Source organism: Podarcis raffonei, chromosome 9 (genome assembly GCF_027172205.1).
Source record: "Podarcis raffonei isolate rPodRaf1 chromosome 9, rPodRaf1.pri, whole genome shotgun sequence".
Classification (NCBI taxonomy): Eukaryota; Metazoa; Chordata; class Lepidosauria; order Squamata; family Lacertidae; genus Podarcis; species Podarcis raffonei.
Window position 1 is genome coordinate 70,072,340 of NC_070610.1, and position 26,369 is coordinate 70,098,708.

General features: G+C 45.7%; 1 protein-coding gene and 1 long non-coding RNA gene across 3 annotated transcripts in view; both read left to right on the plus strand.

Moving 5' to 3' along the window:
• Window positions 1-628: 628 nt before the first annotated feature.
• LOC128421489 (uncharacterized) lies at window positions 629-3,951 on the plus strand. The gene is made up of 3 exons (XR_008332329.1): window positions 629-765; window positions 3,040-3,212; window positions 3,641-3,951. It is a non-coding gene; the product is annotated as an uncharacterized LOC128421489 (long non-coding RNA).
• Window positions 3,952-11,400: 7,449 nt separating this feature from the next.
• Window positions 11,401-26,369, plus strand: part of CCNI (cyclin I) — a 61,604-nt gene continuing 46,635 nt past the window's right edge. Inside the window, exon 1 of one of the 2 annotated variants that reach the window (XM_053404360.1) lies at window positions 11,401-11,987. The gene's annotated coding sequence lies outside the window, so the exon portion shown is untranslated. The remainder of the gene's footprint in view (window positions 11,988-26,369) is intronic. The other variant, XM_053404359.1, reaches the window with a different exon arrangement.

Consider the following 26,369-nt stretch of genomic DNA (forward strand, 5'->3'; position numbering starts at 1 on the left):
TTAACCTGAAGCACCACTTTAGCTAATGGGGCCTCCTGCTGCTGCCGCGCCGCGGGAGCATGATTTCTGTTCTCATCCTGAAGCAAAGTGCTTAACCTGAAGCACTATTTCTGGGTTAGTGGAGTCTGTAACCTGAAGCGTATGTAAGCTGAGGTACCACTGTAGAATAATATTTTTCCCTGGGTCATTTTTATAATAATAATACTTACTTAATACTTAATAATAGTTAATCATCCTAACAACAATGATAATTAACTAATTAAAAATACAATATAGAATTATTAACGTTTTTGTAATCTGCTTGTTGTTTCATAAAAGTGCTGCTAAATCATGACTCATTGTGTGTTTTAACTGTTCATATATAAGCAATTGTTTTATATGTTTTTCTTCCATAGTGAAATCACTTTGAAGTCATAAGGACGCCATTCATAAGTGAAATTAATAAATAAGCAATGCATGTTCCTTTTTTGTCTCCAGCTTTCAGCCACTGCACACACTGCACCAACAGGCAGAGACCAGCCCATCCGTGGCCAATAATAATAATGATGATGGGCCGGGTCTGGATTTCATAATGCAAGAAAAATCCCTGCTCACGTGTTATTTCTTTCTTTTGTGTATATATGTGCAGGATTCCTTACATGCCCTTCGCCGTCAGGTCCCAGGGCAGGTTACGACAACAGCATCTGCAATTATGAAAACAACAAAAACCCAAGACGCATAAAACCATTCCAAATGGAACAGAACAATATAAATTCAGCCAAAGAGGTGGATCTCATAAAAACTTAAATATCTTAACTGTTAAAGGCTGGGGTAAAGAGGTGCTTCTTCAGCATGTGGTAAAAGGTGCATAAGAAGCTGCTTTTACTGAGCCAGACGCACTATCTACCCTGAGTGGCAGCCATAGCTCTCAATTTACAGATTTGAAAATAAGAGATCAGCTGCCTCGGAAATAAGGGATCAGCAGCCAAAATAAGGGATCAACAATAACTTTGATAAAATACATATTTTGTTGCATGCAAATGCCTTTAGATACCTATTAGGTCCATAAATTACCATATAGCATATATTCAACACAAAAAAACAGCAACAATTTGTTGTTGACAAAGGACAGCTGGACATAGAAAGGGCCCCATTACCTTCAGTAGCTTATTTAAGGGACATCATCAATAAGGGACAGCAGCGGGACATGGTGCTGGGATAAGGGACTGTCCCGCCAAACAAGGGACACTTGACAGCTATGGTGGCAGTTACTTTCCAGGGTTACAGGCAGAAAGTCTCTCCCATCCCTTCCAATTCAATGCCAGGGATTGAACCTGAGACCTTCTGCATGCAAAGCAGATGTCCTGCCACTGAGTTACTATGGCCCTTTACTAAACACACCTTTGTAGGGAGGGAGTTGTACTGTTCAGGGGCTTCCATGAGGGAAGCCCTTGCCCAGGCTGCCATTCCTCATACTTTAAAAGGGACGAAACCATCAAGAGGGATGGGGGATAAATTCAATTCAGTTTGCATTTAAAGGCAAACTTACCACACACATTTCTCAAGACGAAATGTATTCTTTGAAATTCACACTTCTCGAAAATTTGCAGTGAAATTTGCCAACTACCGTATTTTTCGCCCTATAGGACGCACTTTTTCCCCTCCAAAAATGAAGGGGAAATCTATGTGTGTCCTATGGGGCGAATAAAGGCTTTCGCTGACGCTTGGAGAGCGAGAGGGGTCGGTGCACACCGACCCCTCTCACTCTCCAGGCTTCAGGAAGCTATCCGCAAGCCTGGGGAGCCCGCGGGAGTTCCTGCAGGGCTCCCTAGGCTGCGGATAGCAGCCTGCCGCCCGGCGTGCGGGGCGCCCTGAAACAGAGCGCCCCTCGCGCCGGGCAGACATCCGCAGCATGGGGAGCCATGCGGGGAGTTCCCGCAGGGCTCCCTACGCTGCGGATAGCAGCCTGCCGCCCGGCGCGCAGGGCACCCTGAAGCAGAGCGTCCCGCGCTTTGGGCAGACATCGGCCAGCCCCACAAGCTCGGGGGACAGCGCGGAGGCGCAGCGCCGCCATCCCGCTGTTCCCCGACCTGGTTTTGGGGGGGAAATAAAGGAAAAAAAATTTCCTTTATTTCCCCCCCAAAAAACTAGGTGTGTCCTATGGGACGGAGCGTCCTATGGGACGAAAAATACGGTAAGTAATGTGTAGAAAAATGTACCACTGTATTAGAATACCACTGTATTAGAATAAAGTATGCAAAAAGATGCATTTTTTATTGGGGGAAATTAAAAATGCCATGGGTGCCTTTGAGAGGAAGGATGAGATATTAATATTAATAATAATTTTATTATTTATACTCAACCATCTGGCTGGGTTTCCCCAGCCACTCTAGGCAGCTTACAGCATATCCAAAAAAATATTATTATTGGAAAATTGTTGTGCAGAACACGTATATTAGGAAAGTATTGCACTAAAATTTGCTGATTTTTCATGACTATTAATTAAAAAAATGCAAGCTGCTGTGGAAAATTGAATTAAAGAATGGGAACATGAAAAACTGGGAGAAACTGCAATGGATAGATTCATTCCTCCCTAATCTTAACACCTGGTGAATGGCCTGACCTGGGGCCCTGATGGCACTCTCTGAGTTTCTCTGTCAGGTTTTGTTCCAGGATCAGCACACAAAAGATGACCAGAGCAAGGCCTTAGCATCACGACATAAGAACAAGGCCCACATGCCTGGTTGTTGCAGCTGCTTTCTTTGAAGGATTGCTGGCAGCGCCTTCCAGGTTGTCCTTTGGGTTGTGTGGGTGGGCCCTTGGAAGCGCAGTCTGGCCAAGAGACAAATTGGTTTTGTGTGTATTCTTGCTAACACGGAGCATCCATTTAGCTGTTCTCTCCCTGACAGATAATGAGCCATTAAGGATCTGAACCACCGAGCAGATCAAGAGAGAATTCAGAAAGACAGTTTGACAAAAGGCACTTCAGTGTTAATTTACCTTGTTTGTTTTGTGTGTGTAATAAAAATATAACCTTGAGCTCTCCATATTTACCTGCAGAGAGCCCGTGGGATGATAAAAGTGTGCATTCTCATCGCATCAAGTCCAGCAAAGGCATCTTCTTCATTTATGTCAGTCCTCAAAAATTACTGAATTAATATTTGGAGAGCGTAGTTACCGTATCTCTCAGCCAACAATGTGTCAGACACCTAGCCGTCATCTCTTATCACAATGTGAGTCAACTTCTTGCCTGGGGGTTTGGACAGGGGGAAGGGTTTAAATGCTGGTAATAGACAGGGCTGAAGATAGCAGTGAGTGGAACCAGAGTCAAAAGTGGGTAGTGAACCCCTCTTATCTATGTCACCCCCTTTCTACCCCCCTTTCCTCCCTCCTTGCTGCCTTCATGAAAAGAAGCTGCTCAGCTTGTTCACTCCAGTGTAAATAAATCATTTGCAACAGACTCCAATGTGTGTAGGAGAGGAATTCACCGCCCAGCCTTTCTGCAAAACCATCCCAAAGACTCCAACATGACTAGATCCAGCCAGTTCGGTTTCCTTTGGGGATGTGGGGCCTCTCTGGGCTTAATATAGTGACAAGTACTTTTTTGGCACTTACCAAAAAAAAAGCAAGCCACATACTTCTCTTTCTTATTCTCATGTAGGAATGATTGTAAACAAGCTGCTGTAGAAGAAAACTGGAAGGAAGAATGACAGGCTGAGCAGACAGTTTGGAAGAGCAGTTTCACCAGTAATGATTAACAAATACCATATGACGACAAAGCAAAAATACCAGCCTTACCCAGTAACATCCTCCAAGGTGCAGGGGTCAGGAGTGGGAAATCACTGAATCATTGTGACTCCGGGTTTTATCTGCCTTCCTTTGCCAACAAAGATACACCTGGTTTCGTAGTGGCTTCAGTCTCAGCTAGCTTCAGTGACTCAGTAGTGTAGTGCAGGGGTCAGCAAACTTTTTCAGCAGGGGGCTAGTCCACTGTCCCTCAGATCTTCTGGGGGCCGGCCTATACAGTGGTACCTCAGGTTAAGTACTTAATTTGTTCCGGAGGTCTGTTCTTAACCTGAAACTGTTCTTAACCTGAAGCACCACTTAGCTCATGGGGCCTCCTGCTGCTGCCACACCGCCGGAGCACGATTTCTGTTCTTATCCTGAAGCAAAGTTCTTAACCTGAAGCACTATTTCTGGGTTAGCGGAGTCTGTAACCTGAAGCGTATGTAACCCGAGGTACCACTGTATTATTTTTTTTGGGGGGGGGGGGAAGGAACGAATTCCTATGCCCCACGAATAACCCAGAGATGCATTTTAAATAAAAGCACACATTCTACTCATGTAAAAACACCAGGCAGCCCCCACAAATAACCCAGAGATGCATTTTAAAATAATGAGTCCGTAAGTGACTGTGGAGACCAATTCTGGATCCACACGTCCTTCCACAGTGGGGACACAGGTTTCTGGGCAGGAGTTGATCATGGTGAGGGTTTGCCAGACATGCCTTCCTCTTAGCAAGTTTCTCCCTTTCGTCCTAAGTTCGAGCATCTTCAAAGCCCATGACACCATTGGTAAAGGCTATTGGCCAAACAAACAAACAAACAAACAAACAAATTGTCGGTGTTTATACTACATTTTTAAAGATTTGCCTTGAGAGAGTCTTTAAACCTCTTTTGTTGACCACCAGCATTACTCTTTCCATTTTTAAGTTCAGAACAGAGTACAGTGGTACCTCAGGTTACATACGCTTCAGGTTACATACGCTCCAGACTCCGCTAACCCAGAAATAGTACCTCGGGTTAAGAACTTTGCTTCAGGATGAGAACAGAAATCGTGCTCCGGCGGCGCGGCAGTAGCGGGAGGCCCCATTAACTAAAGTGGTGCTTCAGGTTAAGAACAGTTTCAGGTTAAGAACAGACCTCCGGAACGAATTAAGTACTTAACTCAAGGTACCACTGTAGTTGCTTTGGAAAACGATAATTAGGCATCCGCCATGACCAGTCCAACGAAGCTGAAGCTGAAGAATCATTGCTTTGACACAGGTGATCTTTGCTTCTTCTTAGTATTGAAAATGGGATTGTGTAGAACTGTCCCTATAAGATTATGGGCACAAATAATCAGAAATGTACCATAAAAAGACATATCAAGAGGCCTTGAAGGCTTTGCTGTGGCCTGGTGCAAAGCAGCCAAATGATGGTGATCAGCTGCTCCTGAAAAACTTATCCCATGGTAATGGCCCCTGACAAGGAGTGGTTTAAAGAACACAGCAGTTCTGACCAGTGTAAGTGTATATAAAACCAGTGTGTGCTTTTGCCACATTAAAATAAGTTCAGAGGTCCATATACCATGTGCATCAGCAGCACCTTTTGTCATGAATTGTACAGTTCCTGAACATGCATGTAATTGAAGGAATCTTAACTACAGCCTCTAGGGAAACTGGGCATGAATCTGCCTGTCTGAGACTAAACTGCTTTTGACGCACCCAGTATTTGGCTTCCACTTGCAGTCTCTGCAGCGCTGCACAAGCAACTAAATGGAGACAAAGGGTGATTAGAAATAATTAAATGTGCCGGTTTGGCCAATTCTGAAGACTTTGTTAAAATAATTTCCCTTTCGTCTAACCAAGAGAAACATGTTACATTCCAAGCTGCAGGATTTGCCCAGAAACTGAGAACCAAACTGAGTCTGGTAAATGCTCTAAACTATGGAAGTGTACGCATGCACATACCAAAAAAAGCCTTTAAACATATGCTTTCCCAGGCACCTTGTTAGTTTCATTGCTTGCTTGCATAGTTTAACCTTGGGTGTTGTTTTATCCCAGTCCCGAGTTTACCCGCTTGCATGGGTGAACAAGTTTTGTAATAATCAAATAGATCTAACAATACACATTTGACCTTAAGACCAAATCTCTTGAGGGTTGGAACCCTGTTGTGCTTTTAAGATGTGGATATTTGTGCATGTCACTAGTCTGGCTTGGCCAATATACCTTGGTTCTCAAATGCCTTGGTTCTCAAACGCCAAAAACCCGGAAGAAAATGTTCTGGATTTCGAACATTTTTCAGAAGCCAAACGTCCGATGTGGCTGTTGTTTCTGGGGCACGTGCTCCAATCAGAAGCTGCATCTTGGTTTTTGAACATTTCGGAAGTCAAACGGACTTCCAGAATGGATTAAGTTTGCTGCTTTTGTTTTTGTTATTTAATTTGCGTTTTTGTTTTTGAGGCTTTTTCGGCGAATCTGTTTTTTGTGACTGTGTGGAACCCAGTTCAGCTACTGATTGATTGACTGATTGTGTGACTGCAGAATGGATAAAAGCCCCCCATCCAAACAATGACAATCATCAGTGCAGGTAAGAAAAAAAATAATTTTAATTTTTATCATCTACAATACTGTCTTAATTATTTTATAGTACAGTACCTTGATTATTGCTTTCATTTTATGGATCAACTCATTAGATAGGAAAATTCATGTTAAATTGCTGTTTTAGGGGTTGTTTTTTAAAAGCCTGGAACGGATTAATCCACTTTGCATTACTTTCTATGGGAAAGCATGCCTTGGTTTTGGAATGCTTTGGTTTTGGAATAGACTTGCAGAACGGATTAAGTTTGAGAACCAAGGTACCACTTGTACACCCAAGAAGCCAATTGTGACTCATCAGCCATGAATGGTTGTCACCAGAGGTTTGATCACTTGTTTTTGCTTGGTAGTGGAACACAAGTTGTGCAAGCCAATATACCAGAGATTTGGAGCCTTTGGTCCTCTGGGAGTTGCTAGACTGTGGCTCCCATCACCACTGACCATCAACAATGCTGTCTTAAACTGATGGGAGTTGGGAGTTCAACATCTGTAGGGTACCATTTTGGCTACACATGTGATGCACCAAATTGGCTCCACTGTCTCATTTACAATGGGTCTCCTGCTTCCAAGGACTTGACTGTTACCAACAATTCTTCGAAACAATTCTTCAAAAGGGCCTGTCTACAAAAAGAGCAGCCACATTAAAAGTCTCAGATTGGTGTGTGAGAAGCTGTGACTAGCTGGCCATCTGAATGATTTGTGAGACACTATGGTGAAGCTGGTGGCGCTGTGGTCTAAACCACAGAGCCTAGGGCTTGCCGATCAGAAGGTCGGCGGTTCGAATCCCCGCGATGGGGTGAGCTCCCGTTGCTCGGTCCCTGCTCCTGCCAACCTAGCAGTTTGAAAGCATGTCAAAGTGCAAGTAGATAAATAGGTACCGCTCTGGCGGGAAGGTAAACAGTGTTTCCGTGCGCTGCTCTGGTTCGCCAGAAGCGGCTTAGTCATGCTGGCCACATGACCCAGAAGCTGTACGCCAGCTCCCTCGGCCAGTAAAGTGAGATGAGCGCTGCAACCCCAGAGTCGTCTGTGACTGGAACTAATGGTCAGGGGTACCTTTACCTTTACGGTGAAGCAGACACAATGTTGACTTCGGCCAGGGAGACACGGGTTCCCATCGCCACTTCATTCTTGCTGCTCAGCAAGAGACCTTCCACTCTTTTGCACCCAAACCTGTCTCACAAGGTGGCTGTACACTCTTTAGAAATGTGAGGGGGAAAGTTGCTTGTCTGCCATCGAAAGCAGAACTGGGAGTTCTGTATTCACCGGAGATGAAATGTGCTTTGACTGCAGTCGCACCTCTTCTGTCTTAGTTATACTTGGAAAAATGTGAGCATTTCTAGCAGTGTTTTGGTTGCCTCTGGCTCCTCTTCGTGCCCATTACCAAGGCTGGTCAGGAAAGCGTGAGTCATGCTTCAGTTTTCATCCATAATGGTTTCCTAATGCTAATGGGATGAAATACGAACTCAGTGCAGACTTCTGCACAGTCGCTTCCACGCCTGTTTGGCTTGCGTTAAAAGCAAAGAATGCTGGGCAGTTCTGAGCAACTGTTCCTGAGGCACTGGATTCCGTGGGAGACCCTTATGCAAAGCCTTTTGTGAAATTAAGCAGTGGTATAATTAGCGGGCAGGCCTCTAATATCTCATGAAGAGTCTCTGAGAAGAAACAGCTCTGGAAGCAAACACAAGCATCTAAGCAACCTAAGAGGTGTGTTTACCATTGTTTATTTGCTTAGATTTTCAATGAAGCTGGTTTATATTGATTCATACCATTGGCTCATCTGGCTCAGAAGTGGTTTTGACTCCCCAGAATTTCAGGCAGGACCCTTCCACTAGAGATGCTTGGGACTGAACCCAAGGCCTTTTGCATGCAAGGCAGATGCTCTAGTACTCAGCTACATACCTTCCCAACATTACCTTATTCATACCGTGCAGTGCTCCTTCCTGCGTTGCTTGGGTGATGTCAAAAGCCCTTGCCCATGAGCAGCAGTGGAGAATCTGTGAGCATACAAAAAGACCACACATTCGGTAAGTTAAAAATGGTTTACTTACAAACTCTTCAAAGGTCAGGTTCATATGTTTTTCCATGCATCAGTCAGAAAACACAGGCAGTACAACTTGGCTTAGTTACTGAGCTTGGAACAACCAGCTCAGAGCTCTTTACACACTGAGCTTCTCGGGTAGACAGGTGGGGAACAATAGGGTTGATTACCTTCCTCCCAAGGTGAGGGGCAGTGACCTAGCTAAACATGGCAGGACAGCTTACTCTATGGCATTAACCCCTTCATGCACTGGCACGTTGGTTGTATGAGGCTGGTTATCCCACAGAAATGTGGAGAACTCAATTCAATACTGGAAAAACCTGAGTGACGCAGAAAACGACAGATTTAACCATTCCTAGGACAGAATTGACATTTCAATTGGCCCATCAAAAAATATCATGAACACATTCAATACATCCAGGGTTGCTCCCCACACATAACACCAGCTCATCACAGCTTTGATTCTCTGGCATTTCCTTCTTCCTCTCTCTGCCAACAGTGGCTGCCTTGCTGAGCATGCATCATGCACTCAGCTCTCTCTGAAGGGGGGGGAAGGATGGAAGGGAACATGTCTCTTAGCACACAGCTGCTACCTACTTGATCCTTCCGCTCAGGCTTGAATGAGCAAACAAGTCCCTTCTCAACAGCACACACAAAGGGATTTGAGTGGAACAGATTAAAAAGCAGGGCTCTCATAATTTGAGATCATGTTAATCAGTCAAATGGATGCAAGCAGCAAATCAGGCCATGTTTATCTGTTAGGTATGTAACATGCCAACAGGAACACACAAGAATTATGCTTGTCCATTCAACCTCGCCAAAGAACCTTTTCATTCATTCAATAAATATACCAAACCTTTATTAAATAAGACTAACCAATGTACCACAAAATAGCGAGCAAGCTTTTGAGATTAATTAACATGCGGTGATAAGAACAAAAGTCACATGGTTGCTTTCATACCCAGTTTGGAACCTCTTATTATGTAATAAACATTATTTATCATTTCTGTGGCATTCAGCAATGCATAGAAGCAATGATCCTATTTATCCTAACCTGTTTTGCCTGTGATTAAAATTCACGCGCTTCTGGTTACTGCTTTTATAATGTATACGATCTCTTTATGATGTGTAGCATTTCCTATTGTGTTAGAGGTGACATTAATTCAGCAATACATTATATATAATGTATATAACATTGTTATCTCAAATGATTGCTATTGTCATTTAAAATCATTGGAAGTATTGACAGCCATCTAATATACAAATCTGTAAGATATAAGATAACTTAGATCTGGGTAAATCTGTTCCTGGCACTGCATCCTGAAGAATCACATAGAGTGGTGGCCCAGAACCAAGTATTTTCTGCTGTTGCCCCTGTATTATGAAATGTCCTTCCCTCCTCCATGCATAAAGTAGCAACCCTCAGTTGCTTCTGATAGCTCTGTAAAGACATAATGATCACAGCTCATTGTAGAAGTAAACACAAGTAAACACAATCAAATCAGATCAGACTGCATTATTTAGCTCTATCGCTAATTCATAATAATAATACTACAGTGGATGCTTGGGTTGCGAACGTGATCCGTGCGGGAAGCAGATTTGCAACCCGCAGCGGGTTGCGATGCGACACTTCTGCGCATGAGCAAGTGCCAAAACCTGGAAGTAACCCGGTACTTTTGGGTTCGGCGCAGTGCGCAACCTGAAATCGTGCAACCTGAAGTATCTGTAACCCGAGGTATGACTGTAATAATAATTTTATTTTTTATATGTTGCTCATCTGACAGAGTTGCCCCAGTAAAAGCTGGGAGCTTTTTCTCTGACTAACGGGCAGGCTGGAAATGCAACAAACAGCTTGGCAGTGGAGCATCTTGCTCTGCACAACAGAGGCCTCCAGCTCATCTCCAAGCAGGCACAGGAAGAATCTTGCATCAGGAACTCTGAGAGCTGCAGCAGCTCAAGACCCCAAGGGGGAAAGACAGTCGCAGCTGAGCCGTAAAGCCTCTGCTTTGCAGGCAGAAGATCCCAGCTTCATTCCTCAAGAGCATCTCCAATGGAAATGTCACTCGTCTGAAACCCCGGAGAGCTCCCAGCCAGGCAGTGCTGGCCTTGTTCTAGGTAGAGTGATTAGTTGGCATCAGTCTGTCTCGGGAGACACCTTTGGGGGTGAAGTCAAACTGTTGGAAGGCTGCAGCGCCTGTAGAGACTGATATGGGAGAGACATATTTTGTTGCAGCTGGGGCAGACGAAGGTGTCCAGTTGTGCTGCTACAGATGCACCAGGGCATTTCTTCTCTCTATGGTCCTCCTAGCCGTCACTCCTCTTCTGCTCACTGCTGTGGATACATGGCCTGTGTGTCTTCTGCAAGGAATTCCCATCAGGTAGGGTTAACGCTGCCAGCCTTCATGTCATGTCTGCAGACATATCTGACGGGGCGTACCTTCCAGTTGGGCCTGCCAAAGGCCCAGGAAGGGGCAAAAATCACACCTGTCCACTTTGGCTTGGATGGCAAAGAAGCCTGCCTGTCTACACCCTGGGCGGCTGGGTGAGGTGCGCTGGCTCCTCCAGGCACCTCGGTGGAGAAATCCGGTATCTGGTGTGGACTATCACAGGAGCCCCGCGGCGTGGCACAAATACATCTCCTTGCCAAGAGCACCAGGAAGCCTAGGCACGCCTCTGCACCTTGCAACACGGAGTTGGCGCACCTCTGAAACCCAAGCAAGACTCCTTTGCAATCACAGAACTGGTTTCACGTCCGTGGTGGAACCCGGCCCTTTTCCATTCTGTGGACATGACCAAGCCAGCGTAGAGCCAGGAAGGCAAACATGCTGGAAACGTGGGCTTGGGAGAGCACATCTTTGCTGGAGACTGGAACTACACAAGGCAGCTTCCTGGGCTTTCTGAGTCGGCGGCGGCGGCACCAGTTCCGCCCCCTCTTTCCCGGGTCTCGGCGCGCGCTTCGGCAGCCCAGGATCCCTGCGCAAAGCCCGCCCGCCTCCGCCTCCTCTCCTTTACGCACCACTTTTGCGCGCAGGAGGCGGAGCAGCGAGGCCGGGGGAGGAGGCTCAGCTGCCCGCTGCCGGCTCTTCTTTCCCTCCCCTGCTCCCCCCGGGAAGCGGCTTGCTCTCTGCTTCACTCTCTCTCTTTTTCTTGTTTTATCCCCCCCTTTAATTATTATTTTCCACCCCCCCTTTCCCTTCCCTCTTTCCTCCCCTCTTCCCCTTTTCCTTTCGCCTCCCCTTCCTAAGCAAGCAAGGCGCTTTTCTCTGCCCTGGGGGCAGGAACCGCACCAACCACAACAAAAGGGCCAGTTTTTCTCTCTCTCTCTCCCTTACCTCCCCCTTCTCTCTCTGTCTTCCTTTTTTTGCTTTCCCTCCAAAGCGCAACGGAGAGCCCCAAGCGAAGCACCCGCCACCATGGAGGCATGAACACCGGAGGCAGCTGCAGCCCCGCCGCCGCCTCTTCTTCCCCATCAACCATGGACCGAGCAGGAAACTAACGAAGAGCAACTAAGCAAACCATCTCTCTTTCACGCCTGGAGCTGCCACCATGGGGTTTTAATGGACCGGATGCTGGCCAATTGCAACAGGGGATTTCTACGGCTTTGCAGGGGAGGTGAGCCAAATTAATAATAAATAATAATAATAAATACTTGGCCGTTGCAGATCAGGATGCAAGCCTCTTTGTTGATATCCGTGATAGAGTCTGAAATCCAAGCAAGACTCCTTTTGCAATCGAAGGCTGCATCCTGGCCACGTTCGCCTGTTGTATGCATTTCTCTATCTTTGCATTGACCTGTGTTTGCACCCTTGATCTGCACAAACCTCCATGCCCAAACCATTTGTGCGGAGTAGGCCAGAGCAGGACTTGAGCAACTTCAAAGATACGCAACGCTGGTGTTTTGAAAGCGGTTCCTGTTTGCATTCTGCCGGATTACATTATTATTATTTCGCACTCCCCTGCTGCATTGTTCCATATTTTTCTCCCCGCGTGTGCGCTTTAAGAGGGAGGTGGTGCCTAAGCCGTTGCCCGTGTTGTTGTTTACATAATACATGCGGGGACCCTTCCGCGGGCGGCCTGCTGTGTAGCAAGCGCGCTCTTTTCGCGCTGCTGCAACGCCGAGCGCGTCTCCCAAGAAAACCGCGCGCGCGTTTGCAACGGGGTGCAGACCGTTTTATGCGTCCGGTGCAGGACGGCTGCGGCTTGCATGCAAGGCGCAATGTAAAGGAAACGGGCGGTGAGCAGTCAAGGCTGCGGTCGGATGCAAGCTCTCTAGGGAGCCAGACCCATTGTACTCTTCTGGGATTTGCATCTGAGTTTATACGTGGTTAGGATCCGGCGTCTGCTTTGCGCGCGCTTTGACCTTCTTTTGAATGACTTTGGAGCAAGTTCAGTGGTGCATACTCCGTTTGGTTCATTGGGGGGGACGGAAAACACTCAGCCGTGGCAAGGAAAGAAGGGGGGGAAGTCAGTTCTGCAGAGAACACCTAGCGGGAGGCCTTGCATTGTTTCCTGGAATTCGTGCATTTGGCTGCAAAGACCCTAAATGGTGCAAACTCGGCTGCCCCCAGCGAGTGACTGTTTTGGAAAAGTGGCTCTCTCCACCCCCGCTCCTAATCCTGGCCGTGCCTGTAGTTTCTGTTCCAGGTTAGCGCTTGTTTATGTCCAAGCGGCCCGCACCGCTCCGTCTGCTGGTTACGTCATTGTGGCTGCCAGAAGCGTTGCAGAGTCTGGGAGCCGCTGCATTTGAAAGGCAGTTCGGGTCCTGTCGACCTCATCTGCAGCAGGGATGCCCCAGGAGCCCAGCGGGCGATGCCTGGGGTGACTGAATCCCTTTTTTTTGGAGGGGGTGACAATCCTTGCAAGCGAATGGTTGTAGCATTAAAGGCCTAACTCCTGGGTCTGCACAAGGAATTGGAGTGGGGGGCTTGTCCTAGTCCATGGGTAGGCAAACTAAGGCCCTGGGGCCGGATCTGGACCAATCGCCTTCTAAATCCGGCCCACGGAGGGTCCGGGAATCGGCGTGTTTTTACATGAGTAGAATGTGTCCTTTTATTTAAAATGCACCTCTGGGTTATTTGTGGGGCCTGCCTGGTGTTTTTGCATGAGTAGAATGTGTGCTTTTATTTAAAATGCATCTCTGGGTTATTTGTGGGGCATAGGACTTCGTTCTTTTTTTCCCTTTCCAAAATATAGTCTGGCCCCCCACAAGGTCTGAGGGACAGTGGACCGGCCCATGGCTGAAAAAGTTTGCTGACCCATGCCCTAATCAGTGCAACATTGCAGTAAAATACCCAGGATCTTGCCCTTGGGACAGTGCCACTGCACAAAAACTTTGCATGCCAGCTGTGGGCAGAGGGATAGGTGTGTGGCAGGGGCTGGAGGTGGGAGTGGCCACGCTTAGCGCAGAGTTCAATCCTTGCCAACAGGGACTAGAGATCCCCTTTCGCTGGTGTCATGTTGCAACCACCCAAATGCAAGCATTAACTAAAAAAAGAAAGCCTAGCGTGCCAAGACCTGTAGCCAAAACAGATTGCCGGGTGCCAAATGATTTTTTTGGTTTTGTTTTGGTTTTTTACACAGTGTAATTCTTCCTTGCCTGTAAGCTTTGCAAAGCGAAAAGCAAAAAGGGGTCCCTGCTCCAAGGACTATATAGTCTTAAATAGATGTGTCTTAGTTTGCGCCAGTGCGAGGTGTTCGTTTCGCTTATGTAACAGTTCTGCCACACGTGTAAACGAAGCACAGAATGTGCTTCTGGGCATATCCTTAAAACTTTCTGGGTATCCGTTTTCAACTTTAAAAAAGTTAGGTTTCTGGCAGAAGTCCTTGCCGCTCCCTGCAACTAGGAAAGCCAAAATAAATTGGGCATAATGGTAACCATTGCTGAAAATATTGTGCAGATCCAAAGAAGAAGAATGGTATTTCTCAGAGGTTGAGTAGCACTTTGTGTATAGAAAATCCCTGTTTCAGTCTCCGTTGCCTTTAGGTAGGGCTGTGAAGGATGCTTTGCTTCATATTGAACACGATTGGCCATTGGTCTGGCGTTGTATAAATCAACTTGTTATGTTCCTTGAACCAGGCATGTGGGCTCCACTTGCATCGTTGACTCAAAGGATTCATCTTTCTTTGGCAAAGGATGTTAAACCTTTTCCTTCGCTTGGAGCAAAAAAAAACCTGGCTTGGGGTTAGCTTTCATGAGTGACAAATGGAAATGTTTTCAATAAAAACCCTGCTTTGCTGATGATTCATGTATTTCAATAAAAACACTCCATTGATCCTAAAATACGACCTACACCAACTGCAAAACTTCCCCAGTGATCTGTGCTTCTCGTATTGCAATCCATACTCCATCCGTGTAAGATAGATCGGTATTTTTGCCCTGCTCCTGCAGATTTCGTGGGGCTGAAACAGATTTTGGCTTTTCTCCTTAACAGGGACAGAGGAAGCTGCATTATACCGTGTCAGACCGTTGGTCCATTTGCCTCAGTATTGTCGACACTGACTAACAGCAGCTCTCCAATGTTTCAGGCCAGATTCCCAAATTTACCTCCCAATGAATTCAGAGGATCATATCCTGTAGACGTGCACAGGATGGCAGTCATTTGCTGCAGCATTCCAGCTCCTTTTCTTTCTTTTTAAAATAATTTTTATTTGATTTTCAAAAATATAAACATACCGCAAAACCAATTCCGAATCCAAATGCTGAGATTACTCTGAATCTCCTGACTGCCCCCCCCATCCCTTCCATGCGTCCTATTAATCCTATTTTCAACTGCATATCACTACTTCTCCCCAAAAAATTCTAACCTTTCTAAGTTATCCATACATTACAAATGTGTTTAAAATCCCGCCAAAGTTTCAATCTGCTTGCAGTAATCTTGTTACAGTGGTACCTCGGGCTACATACGCTTCAGGTTACATACGCTTCAGGTTACAGACTCCGCTAACCCAGAAATAGTACCTCGGGTTAAGAACTTTGCTTCAGGATGAGAACAGAAATCGTGCGGTGGCGGCACAGCAGCAGCAGGAAGCCCCATTAGCTAAAGTGGTGCTTCAGGTTAAGAACAGTTTCAGGTTAAGAACGGACCTCCGGAACAAATTAAGTACAGTGGTACTTAACCCGAAGTACCACTGTATATACATTATAAACTTTTCCCATTCTTTTTTTAAAGATCTTGTCTTCCTGGTTCCTGAGCTTCCCAATGAATTTTGCCATTTCAGCATAGTCCATCAACTTGGTTTGCCATTCTTCTCTGGTTGGGGTTGTCTCTTCTTTCCATCTGTGGGCTAGTAACCATTCATGCAGCTGTTGTCATGCACAAGTTTTTTAACAAAAGTTATTTTAAACATTCCCACCCCATTTCATTATATATCAGAGCATTCCAGCTCTTTATAATACAGTGGAACCTCGGTTTAGAGGGACGCGGGTGGCTCTGTGGGTTAAACCACAGAGCCAAGACTTGCTGATCAGAAGTTCGGCAGTTCGAATCCCCACGACGGGGTGAGCTCCTGTTGCTCGGTCCCTGCTCCTGCCAACCTAGCAGTTCGAAAGCACGTCAAAGTGCAAGCAGATAAATAGGTAAACGGTGTTTCCGTGCGCTGCTCTGGTTCACCAGAAGCGGCTTAGTCATGCTGGCCACATGACCCGGAAGCTGTACGCCAGCTCCCTCGGCCAATAAAGCGAGATGAGCGCCGCAACCCCAGAGTCGGCCACGAACGGCCCTAATGGTCAGGGGTCCCTTTACCTCAGTTTAAGAACAGTCCTGTTTAAGAATGATTCGGTTTACAAACTCCACAAAACCGGAAATAGTGTCCCGGTTTGCGACTTTTACCACGTTCTAAGAACGGAATCCGAATTGTGGAAAGGCACCGGCGGCGCAAGCCCTCATTAGGGAAAGCACTCCTCAGTTTAAGAATGGTTTCGGTTTAAGAATGGACTTCCAGAATGTCGTAAACCAAGGTACCATTGTAAATAGAAAATGCCTTGTGGCTGCAAAGGTGTCTTGTTGATACAGTTTGGAAAGTGTACTTCCAGTGATTTCTGGATGTGCAACCTGTGAACTGTGGTATGTCACAACTGCCTGCAATCTGTGCAATAGGGACCCCTTTTAACAACCGCATTCAACTCTATTGGTGTAATAGAAGGCTTTCTTTGAAGTTCTTTCATCCCCCCCCCCTTTCTGTAGTGATGCCTTTGTTGTTTGAGAGTTTGGGATCTTTAGGATATAGCTGATTGCAGCAGTTCCCCTTCTGCCCCTATAATCTCCCTGCGGGCGCTAGGATTTTGTGTGTGCATATTTTTGCAACGTGAGACTGGCTCAAACGTAACTCGCAAAGCAGCCGCAGAGAATTAATTACTGTCTTGAGGGATTCTCTTTCACATCTTGGTAACAATATTTTTTTTCTTCTGTTGAGAAAAAGGTCTGCAGGGATGCAGCAGTGCACCTTGAAACAACCACACAATCTCTGAGCCACCAAGTCAGGTGTGAAGTTTGTCCTGGAAAAAAACCTTTATTTTTGTCTCTTTTCCAGAAGGTCTAGAACAGGGGTCAGCAACCTTTTTCAGCAGGGGGCCGGTCCACTGTCCCTCAGACCTTGTGGGGGGCCGGACTATATTTTGAAGAAGAAAAAATGAACGAATTCCTATGCCCCACAAATAACCCAGAGATGCATTTTAAATAAAAGCACACATTCTACTTATGTAAAAACACACTGATTCCTGGACTATCTGCGGGCCGGATTTAGAAGGCGATTGGGCCAGATCTTGTCCCCGGGCCTTAGTTTGCCTGCCCATGGTCTAGAAAAATAGCTAATGTTCTTAGACACTAGTGTTAAATTTATGGGAGTCTGGGTTTGAAGGGCTGCATTCAGATGAGGGGTTTATTGCATTAGTTTTGCTGGTTATATTGGTAGTACACCTGTCACGGTTTCTAAGGTGGTTTTTACACTGTAGTACCTGTTGCCTTAAGGGACACGGGTGGCGCTGTGGGTTAAACCTCAGAGCCTAGGACTTGCCGATCAGAAGGTCGGTGGTTCGAATCCCCACAACAGGGTGAGCTCCCGTTCCTCGGTCCCTGCTCCTGCCAACCTAGCAGTTCGAAAGCACGTCAAAGTGCAAGTAGATAAATAGGTACCACTCTGGCAGGAAGGTAAACGGCGTTTCCGTGCACTGCTCTGGTTCGCCAGAAGCGGCGTAGTCATGCTGGCCACATGACCCGGAAGCTGTACGCTGGCTCCCTCGGCTAATAAAGCGAGATGAGCGCCGCAACCCCAGAGTCGGCCACGACTGGACCTAATGGTCAGGGGTCCCTTTACCTCTTGCCTTATGGAAGTATGGCAATAACTTTATGACAACAAGACCTGTTCGACGGAGGGGAAGTCTCCTTCCTTGGAGGTTTTTAAGCAGAGGTTGGATGGTCATCTGTCATGGATGCTTTAGCTGAGATTCCTGCATTGCAGGGGGTTGGAATATATGACTCTTGGGGTCCCATCAAACTCTACAGCTCTATGGTTTTATGTGCCTTTGTCCACCTATCTCAGGTGTGTTTCCCCTGGTGATGTTCTGGAGTTCTGCCCATCTCTCCCCTGCCCTGCCCCACATCTCTCCCCTGCCCTGCCCCACATCTCTCCCCTGCCCTGCCTCACATCATCGACTGGTGGGGAAATTATGTGTGTAAATTTAAAGTAAATATTATTGTGTTGCTGGGGAGAGAAAACTTGCTTCGACTGAGGCAGGCCGCTGTGTGCCCCACATCACCTCTGATTGTGGTGCAGTTGAGGCCCTGCGTTTTAGCGAAACATCCCAAATCTTCTCTGGCGATATATAAACAGGAGCAGCAAAATAATCTGCACTTTGTTGGATGAAAGCAATTGCTCCTTTGATGTTTGCATTTGAAGGTATTTTGCCTCCGGGGCTTTCAGCTTTCAGGGGGAAAACCAAAACCTAAGGTGTGTTGTATTTGGGCCCTTTCCAGGTGATTGCATTTTGTATGTAAAAAAATAGAGAGAAAGAGAGGTATAGCCAGTAGGGAGTTCTGGGTGGCTGAGGAGGGATCCAGATGTGTTACCTCCCAAGGGATTCTTTACAAACACTCCAACAGAAAAATATTATTTGTTTTCTTGGGGGGAAATAATTTTATTCCCTCTCCTCCCACCGCCATATGTACTGCTTTTGTTGCTGTCTTTTACATGTATGAATTATGATTCTGCAAGGCCCCATCCGCACTACAAATTTAAAGCACAAAGATATCACTTTAAACAGTCATGGCTTGCCCCAAGGAATCCTGGGAACTGTAGTTTGTTAAGAATGCTAAGAACTGTTGGGAGACTCGTATTCATTTCCCTTTTCTTGAGAGAAATCCTATTCGGAATAAGGGAATTTCCCTTAAAAAAAAAGGAAACGTTGTCGGTTTTGCTTGTATTCTTCCTCACTGAGCTGCATTTCCCTAGAGCTCCCTGGGAAGTGGAATAATAATAATAATAATAATAATAATAAGAATAAGAATAATAATTTGCTTTTTGTACACTGCTCATCTTGACTGGGTTGCCCCAGCTACACTGGTCAGCTACTAATATACAGAGAAGCGTCAGCAGCAACAACAGAATTGTTAAACTCTGGGAATTGTAGCTCTGTGAGGAGGGCAGGAGTCTGCGCCCTTAGCAAACTACAGTTCCCAGGAATCTTCGGGGGAACTCATGGCTGTTAATAATGTTGTAAACGTGTCGTTTAGAAGGCGCCCAAGTTTGATGGCGGCATTTGGGGGAGGACTTGCCACAAGGCACAATACGGTGATGTTAGAAACAGCTGGGCCTGTTCATTTCTTTGGGCTTTGTGGATAGATAGATAATCCTGATAGATTATTCCCACACTAATGAGAACGATGGGAACGCAGTTCGAATTGTCTGTTTCAAGCACCAAAGCATATTCACTTGGCCCTGCAGGCACCTGTTGCCTACTTAGTATTGTTGTGCGTGAACTGGGTCTTCATATGTGCTGCTTGGATTTTTAAAATTTTTTTAGCTTATGGATTTTTGTTGCTGTGTCAGGGTTTTCCCCTGTCTGCAGGTGTTCTGTGGCGTCTCATAAATGTGAACAGTGCTTGGAATAATCAACTGGTCCCCCAGGGAGACAAATCGGTCTGGCCTTAAGTTGTGTTGCAAAAAGGTGTGTATGGTTTGGAGGGGGAACCACACCACACATTGTAACCCAAATTAGACACTGCAGAATCTCTCTTTCCTTTGCTGAAATCTTACCATGATTTGAGTCTCAGTCTGCATGCACACTGCACATTTAAAGTGCACGCAGCCTCCCAAAGAATCCTGGAAACTGTAGTTTACCCTCTCACAGAGCTACAATTCCCAGCACCCTTCACAAACTACAATTCCCAGGGAAGTCAATGTGCTTTACATTTATGATGTTTATTTAGCCTCTTTCCAGGCCTCCGGTTTCCAATCCCAAAGCTGCTGAAATCACGTTATTTTCTCCTTGCTTGAACTTTGGAGTCTCTTTGGTTAATGGTTAACCTGCCCTGTCTTGTCTCAGCCGTTTCCTTGCGTGCTTATAGTCAATTGCTTAATATGGGATGGAACCCAGAGGATTTTAATTGAATAATATTAGGGTTAATACAAAGTGTGTGCACACTTCTTCTTTTTTCAAAACAGCAACAACAACAACCCTCAAAAACCTGAATACAGTGGTACCTCAGGTTACATACGCTTCAGGTTACATACGCTTCAGGTTACAGGCTCCACTAACCCAGAAATAGTGCTTCAGACTAAGAACTTTGCTTCAGGATAAGAACAGAAATCAGGCTCCAGCGGCACGGCAGCAGCAGGAGGCCCCATTAAGGTTAAGGTGTTCAGGTTAAGAACAGTTTCAGGTTAAGTACAGACCTCCGGAACGAATTAAGTACTTAACCTGAGGTACCACTGTATTCACTCAGGGAGAGTAAATTGATATTGGACAGCATCTCTACAGAATTCCCAATCCTGTGTCAGCCTCTAATTTGAGACTGTAAAGGGTTAAGCACCCTCCCTCCAGCAGATTCTTCCTTGCAAAGGAATCCCTTCATCTGAGTCAGTTGGCCTGCATTTCCAATTGCTGGGGTTTTTTTCTGGAGACTCTTCTGTTTGTTTGTTTCCCTCCCCACGTGTCCTGCAATAAATCTGGAGCGTTATAAAGCCAACCATCAGGATAACAAAATACTCCAGGGGCATTTGGCTGCAGGACGTGCAGGCTTGCACTCCTCTTGTCAAATCCCGGCTGTAAATCCGGCAACAAAACGTCCTGAAAACCACCAGAAGGTCAGCCCCACTGCCTTTTCCCCAGCAGGCAGGGCTGGAAGCAGAACGGACTGGTCTATTGTAGGGGAGGGTTGGGAATGGGCCATTTTGCCTCCGGTGCTGTGTGGCTAATGGGTGGGAGTACAGAATTACCTGGTGGTGTTCTGAGCACAGAATTAACCCGTTTGCCTTGTGTTCAGGGCAGGCAGGTCATCCGCCCCAGCAACCTTCTTTCCCCGCATGCGCTTGTACTAGTCGTTGGGGTTGCCTGGCTGGTTTGGAAAAGCTCTTGCAAAGACTGCCCACGGGGCCAGCGTCTTCACTGAGTTGTCCACTATGACCCCAAGGTCTCGGCTGCTTACTGGTCAGTGACCGCCATTTCAAACCCCAGGAGCGTGCATCACATCACTCTTGTTTTACATTGAATTCCATTTGCCATTTTACAGTGGTACCTCGGGTTAAGAACTTAATTCATTCTGGAGGTCTGTTCTTAACCTGAAACTGTTCTTAACCTGAAGCACCACTTTAGCTAATGGGGCCTCCTGCTGCTGCCGCGCCACCGGAGCCCGATTTCTGTTCTCATCCTGAAGCAAAGTTCTTAACCCGAGGTACTATTTCTGGGTTAGTGCAGTCTGTAACCTGAAGCATCTGTAACCTGAAGTGTCTGTAACCCGAGGTACCACTGTACTCAGTTCTGGAGAGGTCCTCTTTAGAGCGCTAGGGCAGGCAGTCTCCTTATGTTTTAAACGACCCTCAACAGTTTAGTATAGTGGTACCTTGGTTTAGGAACTTAATCCGTTCCGGAAGTCCGTTCTTAAACCAAAGCGTTCTTAAACCAAGGCTTGGTTTAAGCAGCGGAGGACTCAATTTACAAATGGAATGCACGCAACAGGAAGCAGAACATGTTCTTATTCCAAGGCAAAGTTCACAAACCAAAACACCTACTTCTTCTGGGCTTGCAGCGTTCTTAATCCAAGTTGTTCATAAACTAAGTTGTTCTTAAACCAAGGCATTGGCACTGCTCACCCCTAACTCTAGAACAGTGTTAGAAACTCAGACATGTAATCTAGGTGCCAAATGGCTCCTTGAACCAAAGTTACAGTCACTAAAGCAGAATGTCTAGTTGACGTTTTCTGGCAAGACGGCTCTAAAGTCTTATTTTTCAAATGATGGACTGACTGTGACTGATTATCAGTTAAGTTCAGAGGACAACCTTGAGCTAGTTAAGAGCGTTGAGAACTTTAAAGAAGGGTGTTGGAAATGTAAAGAAAAAGAAGGTACTTTCTATCATATGTGGTGGGAGTGTAAAAAGGTGAAAGACTTCTGGGAAATGATATACAATGAATTGAAAAAGATGTTGAAATATACGTTCGTTAAAAAACCAGAAGCCTTTCTATTAGGAATGGTAGGAAATGAAATCAATAAGAGAGACTGTAAACTGTTTCAATATGCAGTGACTGCCGCAAGGTTACTTCTGGCCCAAAGATGGAAACAGGAAGAAATTCCAACAGTGGAAGAATGGAGAAGGAAATTGACCGAATATGCAGAATTGGACAAATTGACTGGGAAGATTCGATACCAGAAAGACCAAAAGTTTATTGAGGACTGGGGGAAATTTACAGAATATCTGAAAAATATATGTGATACACAGACAACGCTTGTTGGTTTTGAAGAGACTCTGTGAAATAGTAAGAAATACTGCAAAAAAGAGAGTAAGAGGAAAAGGAGTGGGGAAAGGCAATATCATGTTTAGAAATGCGTCAATAAATAGAAATTTTTTGAAAGATTGATAGAGAAACTGAGGGAAGTCAAAAATTGAAGCATGAGTGTAAAATAATTTGTTGACTGTATAAAACTTGTTTGGAAAGTGAATAAAAATTATTTTTTTAAAAAAGAGAACTTTAAAGAAGGAAAGTCACTTGACAGTCGGAATATATATACATTGTTGTTCGTATTCCTACCTCTTTTTCTTAATGTTGACACGGACGAGGAAGGAGCAGGACTTTTTCAGCTCAAGGGTATAGAGGTATATAAAATTAGGCATGGAGAAAGCAGATTGAGAGAAGTGTTCACCCCCAATCTCTCATAATACTGGGAACCTAGGATCATTGAATGAATCTGCACACAGCTCATGAAAACTGCTACGACAAGTTATAGCGATGGCCGTAAACTTTGACAGCTTTAAAAGAAAGCTCAGTAAATTCGTGGAGGACGAGACAATTGATGGCTCTTAGCTATGATGTTATACCTCCAGGTTAAGTACACAGTGTGCCCAGTGCTATTTTTTCTAGAAAAGGAGGTGTTTGGACTTCTCTCTTGTTCTTTTAGAATGGCAATGGCTCCCACTTGACAGGTGCTGGAGCTGAGCTCTGGTGAGCTCTGGCTGAAAAAAGCCCTGAGTATGCCTTTGAATGACCATTGCTAGAAGCCACAAATGGGCTTTTTGGTGGTGGCACCCTTGCAAACAGAATGCTGGATTAAACAGGTCTTTACAGTAGTTTGATCCTTCTTATGTTCTTCTCTCATACCTGGCATTTATATAATGGGTTTTTTTGTCCTGTTTCAGTTTCTTAACCCTCCTTGGAAGAACCTAATAAGGCAATTCGGTATTCTTTGTCCTCCGTATTGGAGATGTGAGGCTAAGGCACTGGTGGCAAGCAGTTTGCCTTATTGAATTTGTGACTGATGTGGGATTTCAACCAGGGGCTTCCCAGCTGACGTTCGAAGCTCTTCGTCAGCTCATTGGCTTGGGTCCCCAGACAGAAGGAAAAAATCTCCTTGGCAATTAACTCTGAACGTTTCCAGTGCGGGGAGCGGAGTTCATCTTTCAAAGAGCTGGGCAGCCTTTAGTTGCTCTGCATGGAAGCCTGAGTTCATTTACAGAATCCTGGAACTGCAGAGTTGAAAGGGACCACAAGTGTCACACTTGTCTAAACTCCTGCAATGCAGGAATTTTGTCCAACGCGGGGTTCGAACCCATGAACCTGAGATTAATAATTTCATGCCCCAACGACTGAGCTAATAGGAAACTGCCTTAATAATAATAATAATAATAATAATAATAATAATAATAATAATAATTTATTATTTATACCCCGCCCATCTGGCTGAGTTTCCCAGCCACTCTGGGCGGCTCCCAATCAAATGTTAAAAACAGTACAGCATTAAATATTAAAAACTTCCCTGAACAGGGCTGCCTTCAGATGTCTTTTAAATATAAGATAGCTGCTTATTTCCTTCACATCTGAAGGGAGGGTGTTCCACAGAGCGGGTGCCACTACCGAGAAGGCCCACTGTCTGGTTCCCTGTAACCTCACTTCTCGCAATGAGGGAACTGCCGTCATCGCCCTCAGCTCCGGGGAAAACCACGGGGCTGCCCGGGCTCCATGCAATTGGAGAGGGCGCTTCGGAGCCAGACAGTCAATAGCCCTGGTTAACTCCGCATTCCAGCGGGCCACCAGGGAATCAACTTAAAGGCCATCAACTTGGGATAAAACATCCCCTACCACTCTCTGGAAGCCAATTGGATCCATTAAGTAGCGGGGGCGGACCATCCGAATCGGTCCCACCTCCCTGCAGAGGGGAAGGGTCGCGGAGAAGTCCAGTTGCACCAGGAAGTGATCTTTATACCATTGGTCCATCTAGCTCAATATCGTCTACACAGATTGGCAGCGGGTCTCCAGTTTCTCAGATAGGAATCTCCCAATTTTACCCGGAGATGCTGGCTGGGGCGTCCTTCATAAAAAGCAAAATCTACCACTGAGCTAAGATGTGTGGCTAGATAGTGAACTCTGGTGGTGCCCCATCCTCAGGTTGGAGGCTAGAGAGCAGTGTTAGAAATTAGCCAGGCGCCAGGTGCGTTTTGCAACTGGCACGGGTTCCGATTGTGACCAGTGGATGCCAAATTGGCGACTGACATCTCCCATCTGGCTGGCCTCTCCGGCTTTCTTAAGCAGGTAAGCAGAAAAGCTTGTTTATTGAGTTTATATACCGCCTTTTTCTCTGAGGAGGACATGGTTCACACACCCCTCTTCAGTTAATCCCGACAATGACCCTGCGAGGTAGATTAAGAGGTTGTGACTGACTCCAAGGTCACACAGTGAGCTTCATGACTGCGTGGGGATTTGAACCCTGATCTCCCATGTCTTAGTCCAGTCCCCTAACCACAACACCACACTAGCTTCCTGCTGCTGTTTGTTTTATTCTGGATTGTTTTATTTGACGTTATAATGCGTAGTAAACCTCTTTGAGATTTTCCCTCCTTTAAAATATAAAGCGTCATAGAAACGAAAGGAATAATAATAAAAATAATACATTTCACTGCAAAAAAAAGAGGCCCCTAGACATTCTAACTTCTAAACAGTGGTGTGTGAGTGCATGTAGAAAGCAGCCTACTGCACAAAGGTAAAATTTGCATCGCTTGCTCCGCCCAGTTTTGCTTCTGGCCCCGCCCACCACTGGCATGTGGCCCCAGAAAGATTGCCTAGAAGGGGATGTGGCCCTCAAGCTACAAATGGTGCCCCAGTCCTTTCACAGATGCTCTGAACGTGGTCCTTTCGTGACACCTCCCCGGCTGGGGAGGTTTTTAAATCTGGGAAGTTGACACCCAAAGATCAGCTGCACTGAATAACATTGTAAGAGTTGGGGTAGGTCTGGTGGCGTGGTGCAAATGAACCCAGGAGTTGTGAAGTTTTGCCAAAACATTTCAGAGGTGTTCTTGAGAGCCAGGCCAGTGGATGAGTCATCGTGAACAAATGGCAAGCGCTTACGTTTTACGTGCCAATCTAAATAATTGCTTCCTATTTCATGAACCTCGATGGCATGCCATTAAGACGCTGGCTAAATTTTTCAGCTTGCAAGAGATAAAATAGCTCTTCTTTTCTTCAAGGGCAAATAATGTTTGTCATCCTCCATAATATAAAAAATAGGGGAAATGTATATGTCTACAATGGGTCATCATTTTCTTCTGCACAATCAGGGCTTCAAAATTACTTACTTATTGTATTGCTTTACTGTGGTATCTCGGGTTACATATGCTTCAGGTTATATGCTTCAGGTTACACACTCCGCTAACCCAGAAATAGTGCTTCAGGTTAAGAACTTTGCTTCAGGATAAGAGCACAAATCGGGCTTCGGCGGCAGCAGCAGGAGTCCCCATTAGCTAAAGTGGTGCTTCATGTTAAGAACGGACCTCCAGAACGAATTAAGTACTTAACCCGAGGTACCACTGTATAGCTGCAGTCGTATACGTGCTTACCTGGGAGTGAGTCCCACTGAATTCACCGGGGCTTACTTCTGAGTAGACCTATCTAGGCTTGCGGTGCTAGACTTCGGCATGCTTACTTAGATGTAAGCTCCGCTGTGCTCGGTGGGGCTTGTTCCTTGGTAAGCGTGCATAAGTTTGCAACTTACATTGCTTATATCCTAACCATTTTTAGCCAACAGAGCGAATGGCGAAAGCAAAGGTGAGATGGGTGGGGCGTTCACACTTTACTGCTCAATTTCCTCTGTCTTGAATCGTCTTTTTTTAAGATGAAGACACGTACCAAAGCAGACATTGTCACGTAATTTCAATCAGCTTCATCTATGTAAAGGCATTTTTATACCACTTTGTATGTTTTAAAATATCCAAAGCAGTTTACAACTACCCGGAGCTGTTGGGGATTGAACCTGGGACCTTTTGCTTGTGGAACAAACGCTCTGCCGCTGAACTGC